The sequence below is a fragment of the Phalacrocorax aristotelis genome, chromosome W (genome assembly GCF_949628215.1).
Source record: "Phalacrocorax aristotelis chromosome W, bGulAri2.1, whole genome shotgun sequence".
In the NCBI taxonomy this organism is placed as follows: domain Eukaryota; kingdom Metazoa; phylum Chordata; class Aves; order Suliformes; family Phalacrocoracidae; genus Phalacrocorax; species Phalacrocorax aristotelis.
The window spans coordinates 31,075,945-31,101,146 of record NC_134310.1 but is presented as its reverse complement, the minus strand read 5'-3'; the positions used below and the strand labels follow the sequence as shown (position 1 = coordinate 31,101,146).

At 53.3% G+C, this 25,202-nt stretch overlaps 1 long non-coding RNA gene across 1 annotated transcript; it reads right to left on the bottom strand.

Annotated features, from left to right (window-relative positions):
• Nucleotides 1-225: 225 nt before the first annotated feature.
• LOC142049355 (uncharacterized) lies at nt 226-19,861 on the bottom strand. Its single transcript, XR_012657690.1, has 8 exons — nt 19,750-19,861; nt 10,047-10,238; nt 9,673-9,782; nt 9,043-9,135; nt 8,674-8,792; nt 8,480-8,583; nt 5,869-5,975; nt 226-672 (listed from the first exon to the last, which is right to left on the bottom strand). It is a non-coding gene; the product is annotated as an uncharacterized LOC142049355 (long non-coding RNA).
• Nucleotides 19,862-25,202: the final 5,341 nt, after the last annotated feature.

The following is a 25,202-nucleotide window of genomic DNA, read 5'->3' as shown; positions in this document are numbered from 1 at the left end:
ATATATAAGAGGTTTTTGTAATAGCCCCCCTGAATTTTCAGGCATTTTGGGGCTGTAACCCCCCTTTTTGGGGGGGAACCCCTACATGACGCCCCCACTCACCTGTTCCTCTGACGCATTATCAGCTCCCCCAGTGACACCGGGGCACCCCACATGACATCATCACACCCCCCCCAGGACTCCCCCAATTTTATTCACCCCCAAGAAGGGCACTAAACAAGGGAACCTGCTCCAACCTGCAGCTCATTACTTTAATAGTGCCATTTACAAAGGTACACGCACACCCCTCCCACACCCCCCAGAAAAGGGGGAGCTCTGCTAAAATCTAAAAGGTGGGGCAGCCCCCCAAACAGCTGCAGCCCCCCCAGCCCCTGTCCGCAGGCTGGCGGCTGCCCCACGGCAGAGCAGGAGCGTGCCAGAGGACGGTGTCACGTCTCTCTCGGGCTCCGCTCGGACATGTTCCCGCACTGGGACGGGCTCCCCGGGGTGACAAACAGCCCCGGTCCCTGGGGGCCCCGACTCTCCCCACCGGGCAGCCCTCGCGGCCGCACCTGCGGGGCACCCGCTGGAGACAGAGCCAGGAGCCTCCAGGCCGAGGGATGGCCCCTTACCTTCACCACGCTTAACGACCGGCAGGCATCTCTTGAGCATCACGAGACACTTAGACGACATCTGAAAAACAGAAATCCCAAACTATATTTCAGCACGTTAATAAAATAGCACAGAAGAAAATGGAGGAGCTCAGTCAGCATAAGGGGTAGGAAGGAAATTGAGCCGCAGCAAGATTCCAGGCAAACGGGTCACGTCAAAACACAACACATCCTTTAAAAGCTAGAGTGATTGGAACGCTTGAAAACGGTATTAAGACTAACCGATACCATTTTGAACAGATCCTTTGCGTAACACTGAACGCTCTGGCTGGTGCTGGAAAACGTCTCATCCCTTCCTTACGGCACCGCTGCGGGGAGATAACCCCGTGAGGCTGCGGGGCAAAGTTGTACCGGAACCGGAACCTCCGCTTACAGACCCACCGCAGCAGCTACAGCCCTCGCCCTGCCGCCGCACGTCTTGCTGCCTGGCTCCACGAAGCCTGAAGTGAAGCGTGTCAAACTTGAAAGAGTAACGTAAAAAATTAAGAATAAATCTCAGTAATTCACTTTGTGCTGAGAAGGCGGGCGCGTGTTTACGCACATCCAATATGAGCGTCTAGGCTCTAAAAGCTTTCCATTTTCCTTCTGCGTTCATTCAACTCGCACAGCCGTTCACGCCCGCCATAAGATTATCTATCTCCAAAATACACAGCAGCAACGTGACTGGGGGGTTTTGGCGTGTTACGGAGTCGGGAGGGACGTCCGCCCAGCTGCCCCGCCCAAGAGATGCTGCTGAACTGCCAGGGAAACGCGCGTCGAAAGCGAGACTGAAATAAAGTACTTAAGAGCGCTCCCTCAAAATACTGGCAGGAAACACCCCCCCACAACATTCAGTCGCCCCTCATTAAATATTTACCACAAATACCTACCTGCTTAAGTACACCTAACAAATCGTACCCTACATCTGCTTGGCAGTTACAGCTGAAAGAGCGCAAGTCACGTCGTAAATCAGACGATGTTAGCTTTTTTTTAAACTTTCATTTATGACAGAAGAATCGGTGAGTGAAGAGATCCCCGATACAGTTTTACTTTTTTGGGGGGGGAAAAAATAATACCACAACAAAAAACCACACAAATCAAATCCCCAGTGTTGCAATACACGGGGCTACCAAGAAGGACCGGCAGACCTGCTAATGCGTTCGGCTGTACCGAAGCATGCAGGCGAACCGCATTTTATGGTATCTCGACTGTTACAACTGAGAACCCAAGCACTACCAATGCCATCAACCTTTGGAGTATGTGCTGCGCTTGGATCTCCGCAAGGACCATGGATTTTTTTGTCTTTAAAAAAAAGCAATACTTTGCAAGTCTTGTGCTGATGAGTTCTGCTGACAAAGACACTGTCTCTAAGATGCACTCTGATGGCAAGTTCATAGAATGCAACCTCACTGAATAAGAAATATCTCAATTTTTCAAAATCTCTTCCTAACAAAAGTCACACTGTGGGGCTTTCAGATGGGTCAGATTATGCATCCTTTCACAACAAGAAACACACCAGCTAACCAGGATATTCTTGCAGTGGCCAGGTGCCTCTTCATCATGTAAAAAAGGAAAAAACCCAGAGCCAGCAATAAGTATCACACAGGTCAACACAGATCTCTTCCAGAGCACCCCCCTCATCAAAACGAACATGCCCATCGGCTCACCTGCTCTGCACAGATTCCAGCATCACACCCCGCTTCCGTCATCGCTTGTGGCACCAAACGTATCAACACACAGTAAACTACCGTTACGCTCGTGAGAAATCACCGCCCCGTGACTTCCTCATTACTACCCAGCTCACTTCTAATGCTCATACGCCGTTCCAAAGACGGCCCACGTGTTACCTACAAAACTGAAGAGCTCGACGACGGACCACAGCATTCTCTGGTCTTAGATGCTGGCCGCTGCCCCACCTTCTCAGACCTCTCATAGGCGTGCGGCAGCAGCACTCCGAGCCTGCCAGCGGCACCTGCAAAAAGCCAAGCGAAAAGGCACCTCCTGAGATGCTGCCCGATGCCACAGCCTGCCCGCACCGATCCCCGTCTCGCACCCCTTTCCCTCGACAGCCTCCCACCCGGCCTACGTCACTTGCAGCTGAACACGGCACCTCGCCCGCCGTCCGTAACACCCAAACGACACGCGTTGCTTATAACTTCACCAGCAACACAACACCTCAGAAAAGAGCTGCTACTTCAGCCCACCAATCACCACTCGCCTTGCTCGACTTGCCTCCTTTGCTCATTGCTACGCTACTTCAAAACCAAAACAAAAGACAAACGCAAGGAGCAATGGAGTCATAGAGGTATCGGTCACATCTTCCCTCTATATACACCACGCACCGACTCACCCGCTTACATCGGTCCCCTCAGTTCCCCTCCGTCGCCCTGCACGACTCGTCCCTCGGCATCTCCAAAACCAATACGAAACAAGTCGCCTGGTTGCACAGCAGTACCTTAACTGTTCCTGAACACCGACTATAACCTGCCATTAAAAACAAACATATGACATCAAACATGAAGCCCTACGCACGTACAAGCTTGAACACCCTGCAGAGGTAATCTGCTCAGCTGAACTCTAGCTGCCTCTCCCAGATAGCCACGGTCACGGCCTCCGAGCCCACAAAACGTCACGGTGATTACGGTCCTTGCCTGCTGAGGAGGGCCACTCCATCCGAGATGACGGTACCACCTTTCCCCCAACAGCCTTAGCACAGCAACAGATGAACCCTAAGCTCTCATCGCTGTGCCACCTACCCGACTCTACACGGCCAGCAAGGCGGCTCCGAGCCAAACTCACAAAACGCACACACCAACGCTATGAGAAACACTACAAACTGCGCGCCTCCAAGACGAGAGAACGCTCTTGGCAAACACAGAGACAACTGGACGGAAGAGCTCGTCCAGCAACAAGACCTGCAGAACCCTGACAGGGATGCAAGGAGGCCCTAACGAGATCCAAAATGATTAGAAGAGCGTCAGGGCCCGTGACAAGAAGTTCCTCTCAAAACTGAGAGGGAGGAGGCACAAGAAGCCCAGCTACAAGACCTAAGAACGTAAGGATGCAGGGAAGAAATCACGCTCCCTGAAAACAGACAGCGACAGAGCAGAGCTGTTCACGCATCTGGGAACGACGCCGCAGACGACAACTGCCCAGAAACTCCTCAAACATCAGAGCGATCCACGCTTTAAACTGTAACGCAAAAAGAAGCACCCGATGGGCGCCGGCCCCACAATTAGAACCTTGCCAGCCCCTAGGGATAGCGCTGTGCTCCTGAGAGCAAAGAGAACAAAGTCACCAGCCCCATGCGCCCCCTCACTGCGACCCAGCTCGCCTGAAATGCTCCTCAAATAGCCTTCGGTCGCATCTTCCCTTTAATCCCGCACACGGACCCGCTGCCTTAGTGTGCTCTACTCAGCTCTGCTCCATCACCCTGCACAGCTCCATCTTCATCCTCTGCAAGAACAGCATGATAGAACAAGTCACCTGGACGCACAGCAACAGCTTAACCATTCCACAGGTCTTGCTTCCACGTAGGAATACCATCTAGAGCCCAACTACTGCATGCCATTAAAGGAAATACCTTCAATCAAATGTTAAGCCCCACGCACGTACAAGCTTGAACAGCTGAGAGGTGCCCTCTGCTCAGCTAGCACTCTAGCTGCCTCTCCCAGGCAGCTACGGTCATCCCCTCGGCACCCACAAAACACCCCGGAAATTACCATCCTCGCCCGCTGCCAACGGCCACTCGCTCCGACGAGGGTTGTACGGGCGTTGCCAAAACAGTCTATGCATATTAACATTAACCATATACTCTTATTGCTATTCTTTCCTCCGCTCTACCATTGCTACACCCCCAGGCGGAGCAGCTCTGACACAGGCATCGACATGCACGGACCGACACCGCTCACAAATACTACAAGCGACGCGATCGAGGCACCTAAGAAAACTCTCACCGAGACGACGGACTTCCGGCCCAGAGATGCCACCGGGCGAGAAGATCTATACGGCAGCGAGGAAGAAGCTATAGCATCCGCAGAGAAGTCACCTACCATCATCACCTGCAATAAAACCATATACCCACAACTAGGACGACGTACGAGCGACAAGCCACTCTTAAAGACCTCAGAACGTTCAGGTGCAGGGAACAGGTCCCAGAAAAGGGCTCTGCGTATTCAGACTGCTCCTCAGCAGCAGTATCGAGGCCGCCTTAATCACCGCTGCAAAAAGATGACCTTCTATAAAGGTCTAATATTTCAGACACAAGACAAATCTATGCAGTAGACTTAAAATGCGAGAAAGGAAGCTCTCGGTTACCATTATGCCGATGAGCCAGGGCTTGCAAAACCCTCAATATTGCTACCTAGGTGCCTGCTCAGCACGGAGAACAACAGACACATCGAGACCCGAGTACAGTAAGGAACAAAGACAGACTACAAAATCCACACAACAGCACAAGCACAGGCAGGAACTCCCCTGCCTGGCAGATGCTTCTGTTTTGCAGAAAGGACACCACAACCTCTCTCGGCCCAAACGTGTCCGGTCTCTGAACGGTACCCTCCGCTGATTTTACAACCCCTGCCTGCCCCACCTGCGCTTCCCCCAACCGACCGGCCACCCGCACAAAGACCGCATCGGCCCCTCAGCTTCCCTTCCAAATCTGGGGGCTCAAAAGCCGTCCTTTAAAAAGGCCACACAGGCTACGTAGGATGGGGCTGCGGTCACACGGATACTCTTCATCTCCAAACGTGCGGTGCCATCACTCAGCATCGCACCACTCAACGCCAGCCACTTCCGCAACAACAGCCTCCTCGGAAGCGCCGTGAACTTCCGCTCCCCCACGCTCTAATGAGGCTGGATGTCGTGGCCGCCACCACCTACGGTGCCTAGAGAACCAGAGAGACAAGGCGACCCCTGCGCCTGGAAGCGGCCGCCCGCTCACAAACAATTCCACACCTCAAAAATAACAGCTGCTACGGCTCCCTGTTCATCGCTCACCTTGCCCAACGAGCTCGGGGCAGACATCCCGCTTTGCATATAGTTTTGTGAGTCCCTTCATTAACTAGTCACATAGGTGCTCACACTGCACGACCCCTCCGTTGTCACGTGCTGACCTACCTTCTCACGATGCTCTGTTCGCCCCCTCCCTTCCGTGTCCGGCTCCCTACCGCGCATCTGCACCAACAGCCACATTCCAGACTCATCCTTTCCCCTACCGTGCCAACACGGCTCCGCTCACCTCCCAATCCGTGCCTCCCGGGTCAGTGGCCACGTCAGGTGCCTGCTCGCATTCTCGGTCCGTCCCCGATGGCTGGGGAACCGTCACCTTCAATGCCGGGCCCACTTCTGGGGAAATACGGAGAGGCACACAGATGTTGGACACTGCTTTCCAAAAGCAAGAGCTCACCACGCAAAACAAACTAACAAATCCTTTTGACCGACTTGTTCGGCAACACAGAGACCCCAAAGGCAGAAATCCCAGACGAGTGACCTCACAGCCCGCCCCGTCACAGCACACGACGCCATCTGCTCGCCTTTGCCGTCACGCCTCGCTCGACTGTCCTGCTTAACCCTCGACCTGTTACTTAAACTGCAAGAAAAAGTCAAACCACGCAACACACAAAAATCACAGTTCGTGTCAGATGACTCAAGCACAGGCGGACACCGATAGGGCAAATGCCAAAAGCAATACGGGAAGCAAACAGGCGTGGCTGGTGTAGCGACACACTCTCCTTTTGTAGGTAACTCACTCCTGAGCGACTCCATGAACAGCCGCGTGGAGAACCTCTCGGCAGACAGCACGCTCGAGTGGCCGCGCTGACACATACGGGGAAGGAGACTGGGCTACCGGAGGCTGCTTGCACACAGAACACGACCATTAGCTAACACTTAAACACCCCTTTCCCAACCATTCCCCGGTACCAAGACTTCAAAAACCCCTCCTCTCCTCCTGAACTGTCAGGGAAGGAACCTCACTCCTTCCCGACAGCTCCTGCCCTGTATTTGCACCCCTAAAGCCCCTCTGTCAGCCGCTCCTCGGGAGCCGCCCTTCCCACCTCTGCCCCGCGTTCTGCGAGCACCTCCCACCTTCCGGCTTCCCGCAGACTCCGTGCTCTCTACAGGCCCACAAAATAACAGAAGCCCTGATGCTTATAATCTACAAGGGACCTGCCGCAAGCTGCAAAGGTTCTCGGGACAACGTGGTACTCTGCGGGCGATCGGGAAAGGCGACGAGCAGTCCCGTACACCGACACACACTATGCGTTACGTCCCTGCTGCTTTCTGAAGGAAGGCTAGAGCTCCATATACAGATGTGTACAACACACTCACCCTAACCCCTACCGCAGCATCTCACCATCAGTCCTATTGAGAGATAACGTCAACAACTTGCACAACACAGGCAAAACTGGTGGAAAAAAATATAAGGTTCTACCTTCAGTCAAGTCAAAATTCCTGGAAAACAAGACAAAACAAACAAAAAACCTACCACACACAAAAAAAACCAACAAACCACAAACAAAAAAACCCCGACAAAACCATAACACCCCCCCAAAACCAAATAATCCAAAACACACTATTAGACCATCTTGCTACCCCTGAACACCCAACAAAAACTTACTGACCCAAGGGAAAACAAAAGCTCGTACAAGTGTACTTCCTAATATATATCTGCTGCTCAACTTTGACTGCTCCTTAATCTCTTACCTCAGCCAGAAACCTCCCCATCTCTGAATGTCAAAACACACCTACCCAAAGAGCTTAGACAGCTCAAAACCTGCAACCAACTCAAGGAACAGTACCAGAGAAGCCCAGGAGCAGAATGAGCCTCCTGAAAAAAGGCTGGGGCTCATCTACCCCAGCGGAATGGCAAAGCAGAACGAAATCTTTTAAGAACCCCTTCTCAAAAAATATCTCTGGTTATAAAGTAAATCATTTATTGTAAAGCCATCAACCATTCGGAGTCACCTCAACGCTCTCTCTCGCTCAGTCCCTTAACAGAACTAGATCAGTCTCAAAGGACAAAAAACACGAAAAGAAACGTGGAAATACACAAGCGTATCGGGAACCGTATGAAGCAGCTAAATTAACACCTCAGTAGCTGGGGCAAAACTAAATTGTAAAGGACAACAAAAAAACACCCCAGGAGACACATGGATTAAAACAGATGAAGGCTCTCTCTTCTCGCAGAAGCTCAAGAAGAGACCTGAGCCAACGGTACACAGCTCTGGGGTATCGGATACCAAAAAGAAACATACTCGAGACAGAAAACAGACTGCTGTGGAGCACAAAGGTGGCTTTGGCAAAGGTTCTGCCGGGACAAGAGTCACAGTTACAGGGAACGGACAGCGGCCGGCAGGGGAAACGCCGTCGGCGTGGAGGGGCCAGCGGGGGAAATGCCGCCCTCAGCTAACGCTGCGCTATCAAGCCTTAAGCGAAAACTGCAGAGTAGTTACAGGAGACGGGCATAAGATGGATGCTGAATATCACTTGATGGTCACAAAATCTCATGGGGATGGGCACCACGTAGCCTCACGGACACCCCTTAGACCCAAACGCTTAACGAAAGACGCTTCTTGCCAAAACACAAGCTCGACGAGGAAAAGCCAAAGCTGATGCGGGGGCAACTACTAAAACCTCAGTACGTGAGCAGGCATTACTTAAGATGGTGCGGTGGTTCTGCTGGGTCCGTCCAACCTGAGCAACGGGTTCTAACGCCTGTCCAGCAGCGTCCATGATCTCTCTCACGGCCTCCCACGTCAGAAACCTCCCCTGCCCAGGACCGCGTTTTGCATGTTCCACCCCTCCCCATCCCCGCAATGAAAATCAAACACAACAAATAAGCAGTCTACTTCATCTTCTTGGCCTCCAAAAGAAGCTTCCTTCCTCTGCTGAGCGTCGACACCAACATCCTCGTGCCGTTCCTCAAAAGCAAGCTGGTCCTCGGGTGCCCGTACTGCCAAAAGAAGACAAAACGATTATGCTCTTATAACGAGCTCCATCATCCTCTCCTCCTTCAGGAAATCGAGTCCCGATTGCTACATACCAGAAGTTTGTGCAGTAGATGGCCGAGGCCAGCCCCGTAAATGAAGCACTCTGTGACCCTGCTTTCTCTTTTGGCCACAGCACCCGCCACTGGGGAGCCCCAAACCCCTTCGTGACTCCCTACGAAAACCAGATACAACTAGTTCAAAACATCTGGCAGGTGAGAGATGACCGACAAACACGTACAGCCCACCTTACCCTCAAACCAGCCAGAGAGCTGACTTCCTCCCCCACTGAACTCTCATCTTCGACAAATTCACCAAACAGAACAATGTTTACACTGAACAGAACAAAACCCTTACCCTCTGACACTCTGAAACGGGTTTGTGCACCCACAAAATATATATATTCATGCTACCGACCCACGTACCACACTTCCTCAGGGTCAGCCCCACAAAGACAGGAGAACGCCCAATGCTCTCTCCATGGATACCCCGATGCTCCGCTCCCTTCTTTGCTGCTCCTGTCACGGGAAAACGCTGGGAATAAAAAAAGGTTCAGAGAAGCAAAACAATAAACAATAGGGAGAGGGACCAGCGCAAAGGAATAGAGAGAGGAAGAGACGAACAGGAAGGACAGACAACCCCATCCTGAGCACAGCCTCTGGGAGAGGGAAAGAGGAAACAGCAACCGTTATTACCGCAGATCAACCCTGACCAAAGCCTCCTTCCACAGGGGCTTCTGGACACACTGCTCCTTCCCCGCGCTACTGCTACGGGCCCCTGCGCCGAGGGGGAATCCAGTGCAGGCAGAGAGAGGCAGAGAAAAGTAGCCACAGGCTACAGGACAGAGAGAGGGAGGACTGAAAAGACAGGGAGGCAGGGAGCCACTCAGAGCGAGATGGAGAAAGAAGGTGCGGGGGGGCGCAAAAAAAAAAAAAAAAAAACCAAACAAAAAAAAATTTTGCAGCAGGTAAGGAAAGAGACGGGGCCGGGGGAGAGACAGGGAGGGCCCAGGACGCACAAGAGAGGCAACGGGGCCCCAGTGGCCCAGGACTCACCGCGACTCTCGCTCTCAGCGCTGCTGGCACAATTTAGCCGTTCAGATGCTTCTTTCCCCTCCTCTCCTCCCTGCCTCTTCTGCAGCTCCAGACTCTAGGCCGACCTCCACCTGAAGAGAACACGGGGGTGTCTTACCGCTCTTACGAGATGAGGCTTCCTCGGCACGTAGCCTAGCTCGCTCGTGCACTACACGCCCGTACCCAACTCCGGGTTACCGCGTACGGACCCTGCGGTGCACGTTGGTGGCCTGGCCCGGCCCGCTGCGGGCTATGAAGGGGGATCCTTCCTCCCTCACCTGCAGGGACAGGCTCTCTCTTGCCTGCAGCAGGAAGGCAGCTGGCAGCCAGAGCGCCTTCAGTTTCTTCTGCTTTACCTTTCGTTGGCGTCTCCAGCTTCAGCCGAGGCAGCTCCTGTCCACAGCCAGGAAGGGCTCTGTGTGTCCCTTTTCGCCCCGGCGCCGCGAGGATGGCAAAGCCGGGCAGAGAGAAGCCACGCAAGCCTGAGACGGCCGCAGTCGACGGCGTCCCCGGGGGAAGGACAGACAACCACGTCCTCAGCACGGTCTCTGGGAGAGGGAAAGAAGAAACAGCGACCGTCATTACCGTCGATCGACCCTGACCAAAGCCCCTCCTTGCGCAGGGGCTTCCGGACACACCGCCCCTTCCCCGCGCTACTGCTAAGGGCCCCTGCGCCGAGGGGGAATCCAGTGCGCTTGAGGGCCGGCTCGCTGCCTTCACGACAGGGCCTGGGGGCGGCCAAGGGCTACGCAGCACGCTTCAGGGGAGGTGCCGGGGCTGGGGGCAGGCGCACGGGGCAAGGGGGGGCCAGGGGAGGCTGAGCGGGAGCTCCGGCGAGCCGGGGAGGCGGCCATCATCTGCGCCCTGGGCAGGGGGAAAAGGTCCTCCTCCTTTCCCTCTTCCCTTCTGTCAGCTCCCGGGGAACTCACCGCTTCTCGGGGAGCGGCCGCACCCGCAAGCCCCCAGAAATCAACACGAATCCAACCCCAAAAATACACCGCGCCTACCGTACGCGCCACGGCCGCCCGGCACCCGAGCGCCGGAAGACCGCGCCTCCCGCCACGCCCCGGCGAACCACGTGACAGCGCCGGCAGCCACTGCGCCAGGACTACACCTCCCGGCAAGCTCTGCGCCACAACACGGCCGCCCGGCAGCTGCGCGCCGCAAGGACTACACCTCCCGGCACGCTCTGCGCCACAACACGGCCGCCCGGCCACCCGGCAGGCGCACCACCACAGCTCCCGGCACGCCGCCAGCCCGCCCTCCCCGCTCTCGGACCCTGCGGGCCACCGTCCCGGCCGCCGATGCACCCGGAAGCCCCACCGAGCCCTCAGCACAGCCTCGCTCTCCCCACCGCCCGCTCCGGCTCCGACCCGGCGCTGCCCCGCCGCAGCCCTCCTCGGGGCTTGACCCGGGACGCAGCGCTCCACCACCCAGCCCCCGCTCACCTCCTCCCTCGCTACAGTCGCAGCCCGCTGACGCTCGGCCACAGCTCCGCTCCGCCCTCGGCTCACACTGGCCCCCCGGAGCCGGGCACCACCCCTTTTCCAGGGAGGAGCCGGCACCGTCAGCCCCACCGCCCGCACCTGGGGCTCCTCCATCCAGACCCCGCCATCAGCTGAGGCGCAGCAGCAACGGGGGGCCCCCTCCCCTCACCCCCACAGTGCACCACCTCCTCCCCTGGGCTCCATCACAGCCCCTTGCCCCACGCAAAGGCAGCGCAAACGCAGCCCTGAGGGCAAAGGAGAGGGCAGGTGTTTGTGCAGGCGCGCACGTAACAAGTCCCAGGAGCCATTCGTGGGTCAGGGTCCCCAACGCTCCCCCCCTGCCCCAAGGCCACCTCGGCCGCCGTTGCCGCAGCCGCACGGAGCTGGTGTTGGCTGCGATAGTGCTCATTTTCTCCACAGTAGCTAGGAAGGGATACGTTTTGGATTTATGCTCAAAACACCGTTAATAATGTAGAGATGTTTTGGTTCTTGCTGAGCACTGCTTCCACAGTCAGGGCCTCTTCTGGTTCTCTCAGTGCCCCACCAGCAGGTAGGCTGGGAGAGGACACAGCTGGGAAAGCTTTCCCAGCTAACTGACCAAAGGGATATTCCATACCATTTGACATCATGCTCAGCACACGCAGCTGGGGGAAGAAGGGGGAGTCCTTGGGGGGGGGGGGGGGGGGGGGGGAGGGAGGGCGGGGGCTACGGCATTTCTCTCCCTAAGTAACCGTTACACATGACAGAGCCCTGCTTTCCCAGAGGTGGCTCAACACCTGCCCGCCAAAAAGGAGGAGCGAATTAATTCCTTGCTTTGCTTCCACGCACAGCTTTTGCTTTACCTATTAAACAGCCTTGATCTCAACCCATGATTTTTCTCACTCTTACCCTTCCAGCTCTCTCCCCCAGCCCACTGAGGGTGGAGCGAGCAAGCAGCTCCCTGGTGCAGAATAGCCAGCTGGGGCTAAGCCACGGCACGCGCTTGTCCCGGTTTGGCAGGGAACGGACCGTCCGTCGCCTGGCTCCTGGGGCGACGGGCTGCTGGGCAGAGGGGGAGGCCACCAAAGGTGAGGAGCAGGGCACGGGACAGTAGGAAGAGAGAAGAGAAGAGCGGCATCCGGCTGGACGGGGCGGGGGGGACGTGTGTGCGTGTAGTGAGAAGGCACGAGGCAGGGAACAGGACGGCCAGAGAAGGACAGGGAGCCTGACGGAGGTGGAGATAAAAGCAGCAGAGAGAGGGGAAGAGAGGCAGCAGAAAGAGGGAAGAGCAGGACACAGACCAACAAAGAAGGAAGAGGAGCAGGCTGGAGACGCACAAAGAACCTGGGGCAGGCAGCACGACAGCGAGGGAGGAAAGAAGAATAGGGGCAGGAAGCTGGACCGAGCGCGATGGAGAAAGACAAGATAAGCGACAAGAACAGGGCAGAAAGGGAAGAATGAAGCCACGGGGACAGGGAGCCGAGACAGCCAACGACGGAGGGAAGGGGCCGGGGAGGGAACACCACAAAACAAACCACGGGGCTACGTGGTACAGAGCACGAGAAGGCAGAGAATTAAGAATTAGGGACAGGGAGCCAGAAAAACAACAACAAAACAACACCCAAAACAAAGGGAGATGGGGAGCAAAAGGAATCGCAATGCGTACAGAAAGAAGAGAGAAACAATTCTAAAAGAGGGTCACGGGGAAGCCAGAGACAGCAAGATGGAGAAAGGACAAAAGCTACAGGCTACAGGGCAGAGAGGGAAGAATTAATGGATAGACACAGAGAGCTGGGCAGAAAGAGGTGGAGAAAGGCTGACGATCACACGGCCAACAGGGAAGAGAGAAGAGAGGGAGGAATTTTAAAAACAGGGGCAAGAAGCCAGAGAGAGGGAAAGAGAGGCAACACTAAAATGGGGACAAGCCACAGGGCGGCGAGGAGGGAACCGATGAATAAGAACAGGAGACCAAAGAGAACACAACGTAGAATGGAAAAAAGGAACAGCGGCCCAACAGGGAAGGAGGAATTAAAGATCAGGCACTGGGAGGCAGACAGAGACAAACGAAGAAACAAGTGGGAAAAAAAAAACAAAAACCAAAAACACAACAACAGCAATGGGCTACAAAGACAGAGAGAGAGGGAAGAAATAAAACATAGCAGCAAGGAGCTGGACAGAGAGAGATGAGGACAAACAAATAGCACGGGTCTACGTGACAGAGAACGTGGAATTAGAACACAGAGAGAGGGAGCCGGACAGAGAGAGAGGCCGAGAGAAAAATCTAGACGGGCTACAGCGGGCAGAGGCAGGAATTAAAACCTAGGGACAGGGAGCTGGACAGAGAGAGACGGAGATCACAGGGAACAGCGGCGGGTGCAGGAAGAACACGAATTCATGAACAGGGAAAGGGAGCTGGACAGAGAAGAACTCAGAAAGGCAAGAACAGTAGCAGGGTACAGAGCAGACGAATTAAAAAGCGCGGCGGGAGCGTTGAGGCAGACAGAGAGATTAAGAAAAAAGCCACGGGCTACGTGGCAAAGCAGGAGGAATTCAGAAACGGGGATGGCAACCAAGGGAGAGTGAGCTGCTGAAGGATAACGGGCATTCAAAGTGAGGGACGGGGAGCTGGGAAAAGCGAGGCAGAGAAAAACAGAATCACAGAGAGAATCAAACAAAGCCAAAAAAGAAGAAACTGAACAACAGGAACAGGTGTAACCAAAGCGATGAAATCAACCAACCAGAGACGGTGTTCCATTACGGGAACGTGGAGCGTACGAATCAGCGCACCTGTTGATCTGCATTTTAGTCACTAGGCGATCGTTAACGTCAGCAGAACAACAGACAACGTGCTTCTGTCAGAAAAGGACGACAAAACGCGCTTTCGTGGAGCGGACTGAGCAAACTAGCCAAGAAGGTAAAAAGGCAATTCTGGCAGGGGGAGATCGCGACCACCGACTCACGGACCACCACCGAGCCTGCGCAGCGATTTACATACGGAACGAGCAAGTTTGTACCGATCAGTAGACAGGGCAATAATGACTATGTATGAATACCTAAAATTTTGATCTACAAATTGTACGGGAAAGGTGCGTGAGGTACACACGCCAGGAGGAGCGATCCCCCGTGCGTCTGGCGCTGTGAATAAAGAATGCCTGCTCTTTAATACTAGATTTGTGTTGAATAGATATTTCTGATTTTACCGCGTTTTTCGGTAACAGTTTTGGCACCCCAGATGGGACCCTGCTTTTGAATCTCGACGGATCCGCGGGACCGTGGGACCTGCAGCCAGCCCCAAGAAATTCTCGGGGAGAGCTTCCGATCCCCAGGCCAGAGAATTCTGAGCAAGATCCCTTGGACTGAAGTAAACAAGGCATTCTTTTAAGAAGAAACTTAGGTAGAATAATACGTGGGGTTAGCTTCCCACATAGGATAGGATAGTGGGTTTGAGTCCCACGGGCCTGCCCGTAAGGCGCGGCAAAAGCCACGCAGGGTTGGGGCCAAGAGGTACCTCGGTTGGTAAGTCTCTGCTAGGCGAAAGCCTGTGGAGCGGGACCCGAGGGTAGGGGGGTCTTCAACAGGGGGTTGAAGTCTCCAGGGATATCTAGCAGGGCGCTACAGATCCCAGTGGCGGATTTCCAGTGAGACCTCTCACGGGGGTTGGAGTCCCTCTGACTACTATTTGCGATAGCGCACAATCACAACTACTAGTTGACTGGGAGATGGGAGCATTTCTGAGTAAGAAACCTATCCCACAGAGAACACCTTTGGGATGTATTTTGAAGCACTGGAAAGACATCGGGGGTGATGACCTACTAACTCGGAAACCATTAATTGAATATTGCAATCATTGGTGGCCAACGTATCAATTGGAAGGTGGGCACAAATGGCCAGAACACGAGACATTGCAATATCGTACCATCTTGCAATTAATGTTGTTTTGTAAAAAGGGAAGGCAAATGGGAAGAAGTGGCATATGTTGATTTGTTCTTTACACTGTGGAATCATCCAGCGTGGCAGAAACAGCGTGAGATACGTCCACAGGATTCTACGGCAATGTTTTTGGAGAGAGGAAAATGTGGTGAGAACTTGAAGTGTTGCTCTACTTGTGATACTGGATACTTCACTTGATGGAACTGACAAGAAAATAGTATTGAATACAGCCAGAAGGCAGGTGCAGGGAGCACATGCTAACAGGAATTTACAGAGAACAATTAATAAGAATTTTCCATCTACAAATCCCGAGTGGGACCCGAATCAGCCAGGACCCAGGGGAATGTTGACTAGATGTCAGAGAGAGATTTTATTTGGAGTAAGACATGCAATGCCAAAAGCAATAAATGGGTCAAAATTTATGAAGCGAGACAAGAATTAAAGGAGTCCCCTTCAGCCTTTATGGAAAGACTGAAGGTGACTGCCAGAAAATATACTCATTTGAACGCAGAAAAACCAGAAAAAGCAATTCAGTTGGTCTCTATATTCATAAGACAATCAGCCCCAGATAGTGGGGGGGGGAGAAGAAACCTTCAGAAGCTAGAAGAACCTGAATCCAGAGATCTGGGTAAAATGCTTGAAGTAGCTTGGCATGAAGGAGACCAGGGGAATCAACCCTAGCTGAACACCTGGTTACACTGAAGCTACGGAATGAAGAAATAGAATTTTTGGTAGATACGGGAGCCACTTCTTTGGTATTGAATACACGTAAAGAGAAATTTAATCATAAATCCGTAGGTGTTGTTAGTGCGACAGGGCAAAGAAAAATTAGCCCCTCTCAGAGCCATTAAAGTTTAAATTGGAGAAGCAATGGGCAACTCACCAATTTCTGTATATGCCTGAATGTCCACTGCCTCTGTTATGATGAGATCTATTAAGTAAATTAGATGCTCAAGTAACTTTTAAAGATGGAGAGATTAAATTACTAATACCAGAATCAAAAGCCACAGAGGCGAGAGCGTTTATGTTACAGGATTCCTCCAGGGAGGAACAGGTTCCCGAAGAAGTGGAAAACGTAGTAATTCCTTTGGTTTGAGCGAGCGGAGCTCCGGAGCGATCTAAGTGGGCAGAGCCGGTAAAAGTAACCTTAAAGCCTGGAGCCAAGCCGGTAAGACAAAAACAATACCCTATTAAGCGAGAGGCTCAAGAAGGATTAGAGAAGTTAATTATAAAATTTTTCAGAATATGAGCTTTTAGTGGAATGTGAATCAGAATATAGTACTCCTGTGTCGCCAGTAAAGAAATCTAGAGGCAAGGAGTATTAGCTAGTTCACCATTTAAGGGCTATATATCAGGTGGCCCAAGACATACATCCGGTAGTAGCTAATCCATACACTTTACTGACCTCTTTTAAAGGAGGAGCATAAATGGTTTACTGTACTAGATTTGAAGGATGCCTTCTTTTGCATACCTCCAGGCATAAAAAGTCAAAGCCTATTTGCTTTGGAATGGGAAAGCCCCACCACAGAATGAAAGACACAGCTAACATGGACCGTACTTACACAAGGATTTAAAATTAGTCCTACGATATTTGGGACTCAGCTGGCAAGAAAAAAATTAGAAATGTAGAAATGTATAGAAAAAACAGAACCCAGGGAGAGGCATATTGTTACAGAATGCAGGTGACATTCTGATAGTGGCAGAAAGTAAAGAATAATGTTTTGAAATTTTTAAATTTTCTGGGCCAAGGAAGATGCAGAGTTTCCAGAAACAAAACCCAAATAGGAGAAGCAGCAGCCATTTATTTAGGATTTGAAATATCTCAAAGACAAAGACAATTAGAAAGTGAAAAGAAAGAAACTATTTGTCAAATTCCCAAACCTAGCGGCCCGAAGGAACTGAGAGCTTTTCTGAAAACAGTGAAATGGCGTCAGCTCTGGATTCTGAACTACAGACTCTATGTAAAACCATTATATGAGGCATTGAAAGAATCAAAGGATAAATATTTAACCCGGACGCCCGAATGCCAGACGGCATTCAAAGAACTGAAAAGAGCCTCGATGATGGCCCCTGCATTAGGCCTACCTGATTTCGCTAAACCTTTTCAGTTGTTTGTCCACGAAAGACAACATTTAGCCCTTGGAGTGCTGACACAGCGACTGGGAACCTGGAAGAGACCTGTGGGCTACTTCTCCAAACAACTCGACCACGTGAGTAAAAGACGGCCTAGGTGTTTACGGGCAGTAGCAACAACAGCGCTGCCGATCCGGGAAGCCCCAAAGTTAACAATGGGACAGAAGATGACAGTATGTGTCCCGCACATAGCGGTGACTGTTTTAGGACAAAAGGGGGGTCGTTGGCTATCCCTTAGCAGAATGTTGAAATATCAAGTTGTTCTGTTAGAACAAGACGATGTGGAATCGAAGACTACTGCTATACTGAATCCTGCTACGTTTTTAACAACGGAAAACCTTACGGACAATTTCGAACACGATCGCTTGCTAACTATTGAACAAGTCTATTCCAGCAGACCAGACCTGAGACACAAACCTCTGGGAAAATCCTGATCTGGAGTTGTTTACAGATGGAAGAAGCTCTGGGCGAGAAGAGAAGCGAATGGCCGGATATGCTGTCGTTATCGCCGCCGAGGGAACGGAGTCAGGGGTGCTGCCTGCAAACACCTCAGCACAGAAAGCAGCATTGGTAGCATTGAAGCGAGCTCTGCGAATGGCAGAAGGACAAAGGATAAATATCTAGACTGATTCCAAACGTGCATTTGGTGTGATCCACGATCATGGAGCTATTGGGAAGGAGAAAGGACTGCCATCAGCCCAAAAATCATCGATACAGCATAAAGACGACACTCTCCAACTTCCGGAAGATGTGCAGAAACCAAAAGAAGTGGCGGTAAAGCGTTGCAAAGCTCATCAATTCGGCCAGACGGCTGTAAACATAAGCAAACGATTGACAGATAAAGCTGCAAAGAGGACTGCAGAGCAAGGCATCCTTGCGCTAGTACCAGTAAAACAGATCAGAATTCCAAAGTTGAAACCGAGATATAATAAATTGGATGAGCAATTAGCAGAACAATTGGAAACATCACAAAACACAGAGAGGTGGTAGATAACACCAGAAAAACAAGTAATAATAATAACAACCCCACAAGTTATGACAGAACTTGAAAAGAAAAGCATGAGCAAACACATTGGGGTGTAGATGCTACGGTTTTGAGTTTAAAAACATCTGTAGCGTGTGTAGGCATGACAAGAATAGTTAAACCCATAGTAGCTAAGTGTCCAATCTGTCCTAGAAATAATCCCCTGAACCAAAGGAAACCACCTTTAGGAGTAACAAAACAAAAAATTCTCCCGGAAATTATTAGCAAATTAAGTTCTCTGAGTTACCCAGACAAAATAGATAGAGCAGTATTTGTCAGTGCTGATTGACAAATTTTCTAGATGGCCAGAAGCTTTCTCGTGCTGCACCAACAAAGCTAGAGTAGTAGTTAAAACGTTGCTGAAAGAAATAATACCAAGATTTAGAGTGCCAATGGGAATGTCCTCTGATAGAGCACCACATTTTTTTGCAGAGGTAGTTCAACAAATTAATAAAATTTTGGGTAGAAAATGGGACCTGCATACACCCTGGAGACCACAATCAAGTGAAAACTTTGAGAAGATGAACCAAACACCGAACTGACATAGTGGAATATTATTGATCTAGGATGGAAGTATTGAGAAAATTATTATTTCAGAACTTCCATACGGGGGAAATGTAACCAAAGCGGTGAAATCAACCAACCAGAGACAGTGTTCCATTACGGGAACATGGAGCGTACGAATCAGCGCATCCGTCGATCTGCATTTTAGTCCCTAGGCGATCGTTAATGCGAACAGAACAGACAATGTGCTTCTGTCAGAAAAGGATGACAAAACGCGGTTTCGTGGAGCGGACTGAGAAAACTAGCCAAGAAGGTAAAAAGGTAATTCCTTTACGCAGGGGGAGATCGCGACCACCGTCTCACAGACCACCACCGACCCAAGTAATACCACCTACTCAGAAGAGAACAACGGAAGAGGACAACCGAGCCTGCGCAGCGATTTACATACGGAACGAGCAAGTTTGTACCGATCAGTAGACAGGACAATAATGAATATATATGAATACGTAAAATTTTGATCTACAAATTGTACGGGAAAGGTGTGTGAGGTACGCACGCCAGGAGGAGCGATCCCCCGTGCATCCGGCGCCGTGAATAAAGAATGCCTGCTCTTTAATACTAAATTGGCGTTGAGGAGTCGTTTCCGATTTTACCGCGTTTTTCGGTAACACAGGGAGTCAGACCAAGAGGGCCAGAGAAAGACAAAATACCGACAGGCTACAGGACAGAGCAGGAAGAATAAAAAAACGGAGCCAGAGCCAGGCAGAGAGAGGAGGAGATAGAAAAAGGAGCCACAGGCTACAGGACAGAGAGAGGGAGGACTGAAAAAGACGGGGAGGCAGGGAGCCACTCAGAGCGAGATGGAGAAAGAAGGTGCGGGGGGGCGCAAAAGAAAAAATAAAATTTTGCAGCAGGTAAGGAAAGAGAGGGGGCCAGGGGAGAGACAGGGAGGGCCCAGGACGCACAAGAGAGGCAACGGGGCCCCAGTGGCCCAGGACTCACCGCGACTCTCGCTCTCAGCGCTGCTGGCACAATTTAGCCGTTCAGATGCTTCTTTCCCCTTCTCTCCTCCCTGCCTCTTCTGCAGCTCCAGACTCTAGGCCGTCCTCCACCTGAAGAGAATACGTGGGTGTCTTACAGCTCTTACCAGATGAGGCTTCCTAGGCACGTAGCCTAGCTCCCTCGTGCTAGAGCTGGGAGGAGGCGCACTGGGCAAGGGGGGCCAGGGGAGGCTGAGGGGGAGCTCTGGTGAGCTGGAGAGTCGGCCATCTTCTGCACCCTGGGCAGGGGGAAAAGGTCATCATCCTCCTCCTCCTTTCCCTCTTCCCTTCTATCAGCTCCCGAGTAACTCCTAGGGCTGCCCTCACCCACTCGCCTTTAGCATACCAGAAGCCTGCCTCGGCGGGTCGTTTGAAGCTTCCCATCCCACCAGCCCCAGTAGTGCAGGCACACAAGGAGACACCCCTGCACCCACCAAAGGCGCTCGCTCACCTCGCCGGCCCCCCTAGGCCTCACCCGACACAGGGAATCGTGTCCGACACACCACCACGCTGCAGCAGGAGCGGAGGAGGCCTTTCCTTACCAGGAAGCAGCAACGAGCACGGCAGCATCACCTCGCAGGCACCGCAGCATCGCAGGGCTGTTACCTGCGGAGAGAGCAATGGGGATCACAGGGACGCCACCGCGCGTGCGCGGCTCCCGGGCTCAGTACCCAATTCTGGTCGCTGGGCAGCAGCATTATCTGAATTACTCTTCTCGATTAATACCATCCAGAAACCGTAACTTGGCTGCATCCACAGAGCTTCTATTCCTCTGCACCCTTCCCCCTCGCAGCCCCAGCAGCACCATTCATTGCCTCTGCACCAAACAGCAAAGCGTCTCGAGCATTTGTCCTTTCCTCTCGACCGCTTAAAAACATCTGGTGCTTGCTACTGTCCATGCCACTGCCCCCCCCATGCCCGAGGGAGGAGAAGCAGCACAGCAAACCTGGGGAAAAAGGTTGGGTTCCCCACCCCCGCAGAATAAGCCCCAGGAACTGCTGGTAGGCATGTGGCATCAGGGTTGTGATAGGGTTTTGTTTTGGTTTTCTTTTTTTCCCCGCCTTCTTTACATAATGTAATAATTGGGGTTGCTTTTCCAAACTACTGAGTTCTGTGGGGATTTTTTGTGCTTTTACCCTACAAAAAATGGTCATTTTCACTTTCGGTTTTGTGCATGAGAATGGTTGGTGGGTGCTTTTAGGTGGTTGTTCCTTCCCCACCACCACCCTTTTTTTCCTTTCCAGCCGCACAAATCCAGCTGGAGTTGGCTTTCCCAGAAGCCCCAAGTTGTTTTCTTTCCACCAGAATTCTTCCTGTATTTTTCACCCCTCATTGCAGGCCCAGAGTCAAGGGGCTTGAGGTATTTTTGTGCCCAGGCAGCAGCTCCCAGGCTGCATAAGCAGCCCCACAGGGGGAAGTCCCTGTTTGAGGGAATCGGCCCCAAATTGGGATGGGAAAGTGAAGAGAAGGAGAAAAAACCCTGAATAACCTGAAAAAGAACACCTACTCCAGCCCACCAAGCACCGGTCACCTTGCCTGACTCACCTCCAGGGCCCAGATCACGCTCGGCTCATCGCTTAGCACCCTCGGATCACAAAAAAAAAAAAAAAAAGAGTAAAACCCATAATGGAGCCCTATAGCCATCAGTCACATCTTCCCTCCAGTACTACACACAGACTCACCTTCTTACAGCGCTCCCCTGGGCCCTCCTCCGTTGCCCTGCACGACTCATCCATCTGCACCTGGAAAAACAGCGTTACTGAACAAGTCACCTGGAGGCACAGCAACAGCTTAACCATTCCACAGCTCCTGCGCCCACGTAGGAATACCGTCTAGAGCCCAACTACAGCCTGCCGTTAAAGGAAATGCATTAAATCAAACGTTAAGCCCTCGCACATACAAGCCGGAACAGCAAAAACACGGCACGCTCGCGCACCCAGGGCGCAGCCCGACGGAGGTCCACGCGCACCTCGCCGGTTTGATGCGGAGCCACCCAGCATCCCTGCGAGCACAGCTGCAGGCGCAACAGCAGTTTCACCTACACCCTTCTCGGCGCGCAGCGCTTCTGAAGCTTTAAGCTGAAAGCCCTACCTTGACGCTTGGCCACACTAGAAGCGAGCCGTAGCTAGAACTCCACAGAAACACAGCAACACAAATTGCACACCCACAGCGGCGACAGCCTTGCAACTACTTAGACCAGGAACAACAGAGGAAAGTAAAACGGCTTCATCACCCGCACAGGAAAAGCGGCAGACGGAGGCAAAGGGTCAGCATTCATAGCCCTTACAGAACACAGGCGTTCTCTCTCCTTCCATTCCTAAACCCATCCCTTAGGTCTAAATATCACAGCCCTGCTGTGGCAATAGCGAGAGCGGGGAACGAGAGCCCTGCCGCCGGCCGTTTGTGCGGCAGGACACAAAAACAGAGGGACATGTTCTGCCACACAAAACCCTGAATCTCCTGAAAATTTATGTTTACCAAAAATAGGCATTTGGAACATATTGCCAGAAACAAAACATTCGGCAATAAAACTTTTATGTGTTTGACACCCGCACATTTTTTGGGAACTTGCTATTTGCTTCCTGGTTTTGCTGGTCTTCCCTCAGAAGTTCTACCTGCAGCCAAGTTATTCCCACCCGCCCGACCGGTTCAAGCATTCACCTTCCTGGTATTACCAGCACATTGAGACACAGGCGAGGAACTTAACTGCTCTTCTAAAACTATCCAAATGACAATTACAGCCCTGAAAGAGGAGTGGAAGAGAAGAACAGGAGAGATCAGGCAGCAAAAATGCTCTGCAGGCTGCTGCCAGCCAACACTGCACTCTTTTGTTAAAGCCACCCCGCCCCCCCAAATGCAAACAAAAAAACCCCCCATGACTTCATGAAGTACGTGGTTTTTTTTTCTTTTCAGTAGTCCTTTTGGAGCTCATCCCTGTCTCAGCATCTTGTCTTGTCAGAGCATGAAGTGCAGATGATCTGTATCCCGATGACATTTGCATGGGATGAATACATTTTCAGAAATAGACCCGATCCGTGAGACTCCTGTCACCTTTGTGGTTTTAATAATCGTAACTCAATTTTATCGACTGACACACTTGTGAGAAAACTAATTAACTTGAAACGTAGCCTCTCCTCGGGGAAAAAACGTGTTAGACACCAAATGAAACCGATTCAGAGCTCCAAACCACGATGGAGCCGATAGAGCTGTTGTGACTTAGTTTGTATGTTTAATTAATTGGTTAATAACTCTTCTAAGCAGCGCAGAAAGAAGAGCTGGACCCAAAGAGGGTGCGCTGCGCTGGATCCAAAAAGCACCCTTCCTCCAGAGACCCGCCTCAGGTGGCGAGTTCGCTCTGGTGCATGCCGGCCTCCCGAACTTCGGGGTCCGATGTGACCGGACCCCCACCTCCGGGGAGGGTCCTCGTACCCTGCCCAACCCTTGCTTTCCCCTGCAGCCCCCAATGCCCCCATGCCACCCCCACAAGCAGCCAAACCGGCTTCTGCTTTTGGCCCCCAAACCAGCTCACTTTGGGACCGGTTCTGAGCCAAAAAGCCCAGCTGCTGAGCCTGTTCTCAAGTCCCAAAGGCGCAGCACTTGACCTCTGCTCCTCAGCCCAAAACCACACCACTTAGTCCCCTCGCTCAGGCCCTCAAAACGCACGACTCGATCTGTTTCAGGGCCCCGGCGTCAGCCACAGGAGCCTGCTCTCAAGGCCCAGGAACAGAAGAGCTGTGCTCTCCACGCTCAGGGACCAAACCAGCTGAGCCTGGCTGCGTCCCGGCCCCCTCCGCAGTCCCCACGGGCAACGCTCAGGGCCGCGGAGAGCGCAGCCACCCCGCAGCCCTGCACCCCCACGGCCCACGCGCGCACTGTCGGGGAGGCCTTGGGAACTGAACTGCGCGGGCCCGGCCCCGCACCGGCCCGGCAGCGCTTTCTTCCTGCTCTCGCAGGCCTCGTTTCCCCGGCAGCGCCGGCACCGCCGGGCCCGCACCCCAACCCCACAGGGGGCCGGGCCCAGCCCGCCTCCAGCAAACCGCGGCGGCAGCAGCCGGGGTCCCTGCCTGCCTCGCGGGCAAGGGGGGACCCGCCCGGCACCGCAGGAGCCCCCGCCGGGGTCGCCGCCGCCGCCGCCCGACCCCGACGAGGAGCAGCCGAGAGCCGGGTGGGGCTGCCCCTACTCCCCGGGGACGGGCACGGGCTCGGCCCCAAAACCCAACCACCGACCCACGACAGCGCTCGGCCCGGGGCCGCTGCTGCCCGTACCCCGCCGCCCCCCCGGGGGCTCCGCGGACCGGGAGACCCCACAGCCGAAACCCGCCGACCCACAGCGCGCCCGGCCATGCGGCTCCTCACCTGCCCCCCGGCGCGGCTCCGGCTGCCCCACGGCCCGGCACGGAGCCGAACCCGGCCACCGGACCATCCGCCGACCCCCCCAACCCCCGGACGCTCCGGGACGGTTCTCGTCCCTTTTCGCTCTGACGCCTCGAGCCGAGCCGGCCCCGCTCCTCCGAGCTACCGGCGGTGCCCGCTCTGCTGCTCGGGGCCGGGCCCTGTTCTCGCCCGGACGCGAGAAGCTGCCCCGGGGTCTCCTCGGTGCGTCCAGCCCCGTGCCGTGCCGGAGCGGGGAGAGCCGGGTACGAGCGCGGAGCCCTGGGGCAGGGGTTGCCCCAGTGCCGCCGACGGTGTGTGGGGGGGTGTCGTCGTCCCCCGCCCCACGCGGGGGGCGCACACACGGTACACCCGCGGGCAGGGGCATCCCCGGGGAGCCGTGCGGCCGGGCTGCGCCGTAGGAGGGGAAGGTGATGTTGGTTTCCCATTTTCCCCGCAAACTGATCCTCCCCCCCACCCCGTACTGAGTTGCCCCCCGCCGGCCCCCCTTTCCCGCGCGTTACAGCCCGCGAAAAAGCTTTTAACAACCCGATCGACAACACTCCCTTTATCCCTCTTCCAGCAGCAGCAGCGAGAGATTAAGCCAACTGCAGCAGAGAGGAGGAAGGCAAGGAGAGCCTTTTCAAGCAAAGGCAGGACAAAATGCACGGCGTGGACAGGCACAGGAGAGGCTGCATTTTCTGGAAAGCACAACGCCTGCCCAAGGGCAGAAAATAAGGAACGAATTGTTTCCAAGGAGCTGCAGCAGACGAATCACCTTTTTCTTTATTGCACTCCTGCCCTTTGTTATCCAAAGCGATAGGCTTCACCACCGGGCAGAAAATAGCTGCCTAGATTTACACGGAAAACCAGAAACAATCAAGCCACCCAGCAAGAAGTTCGCAGCAGAGGTATAACCCATCAGCAGCTAAAACATTTGTTACGCAGGCACAACTAGGCACTAAACAAAGGCTTTCCAACTCTGGAGGTCTAGAACAGGTAGACATTAGCACAGAAGCACAAGGGGCTCCGTCACACTGCACA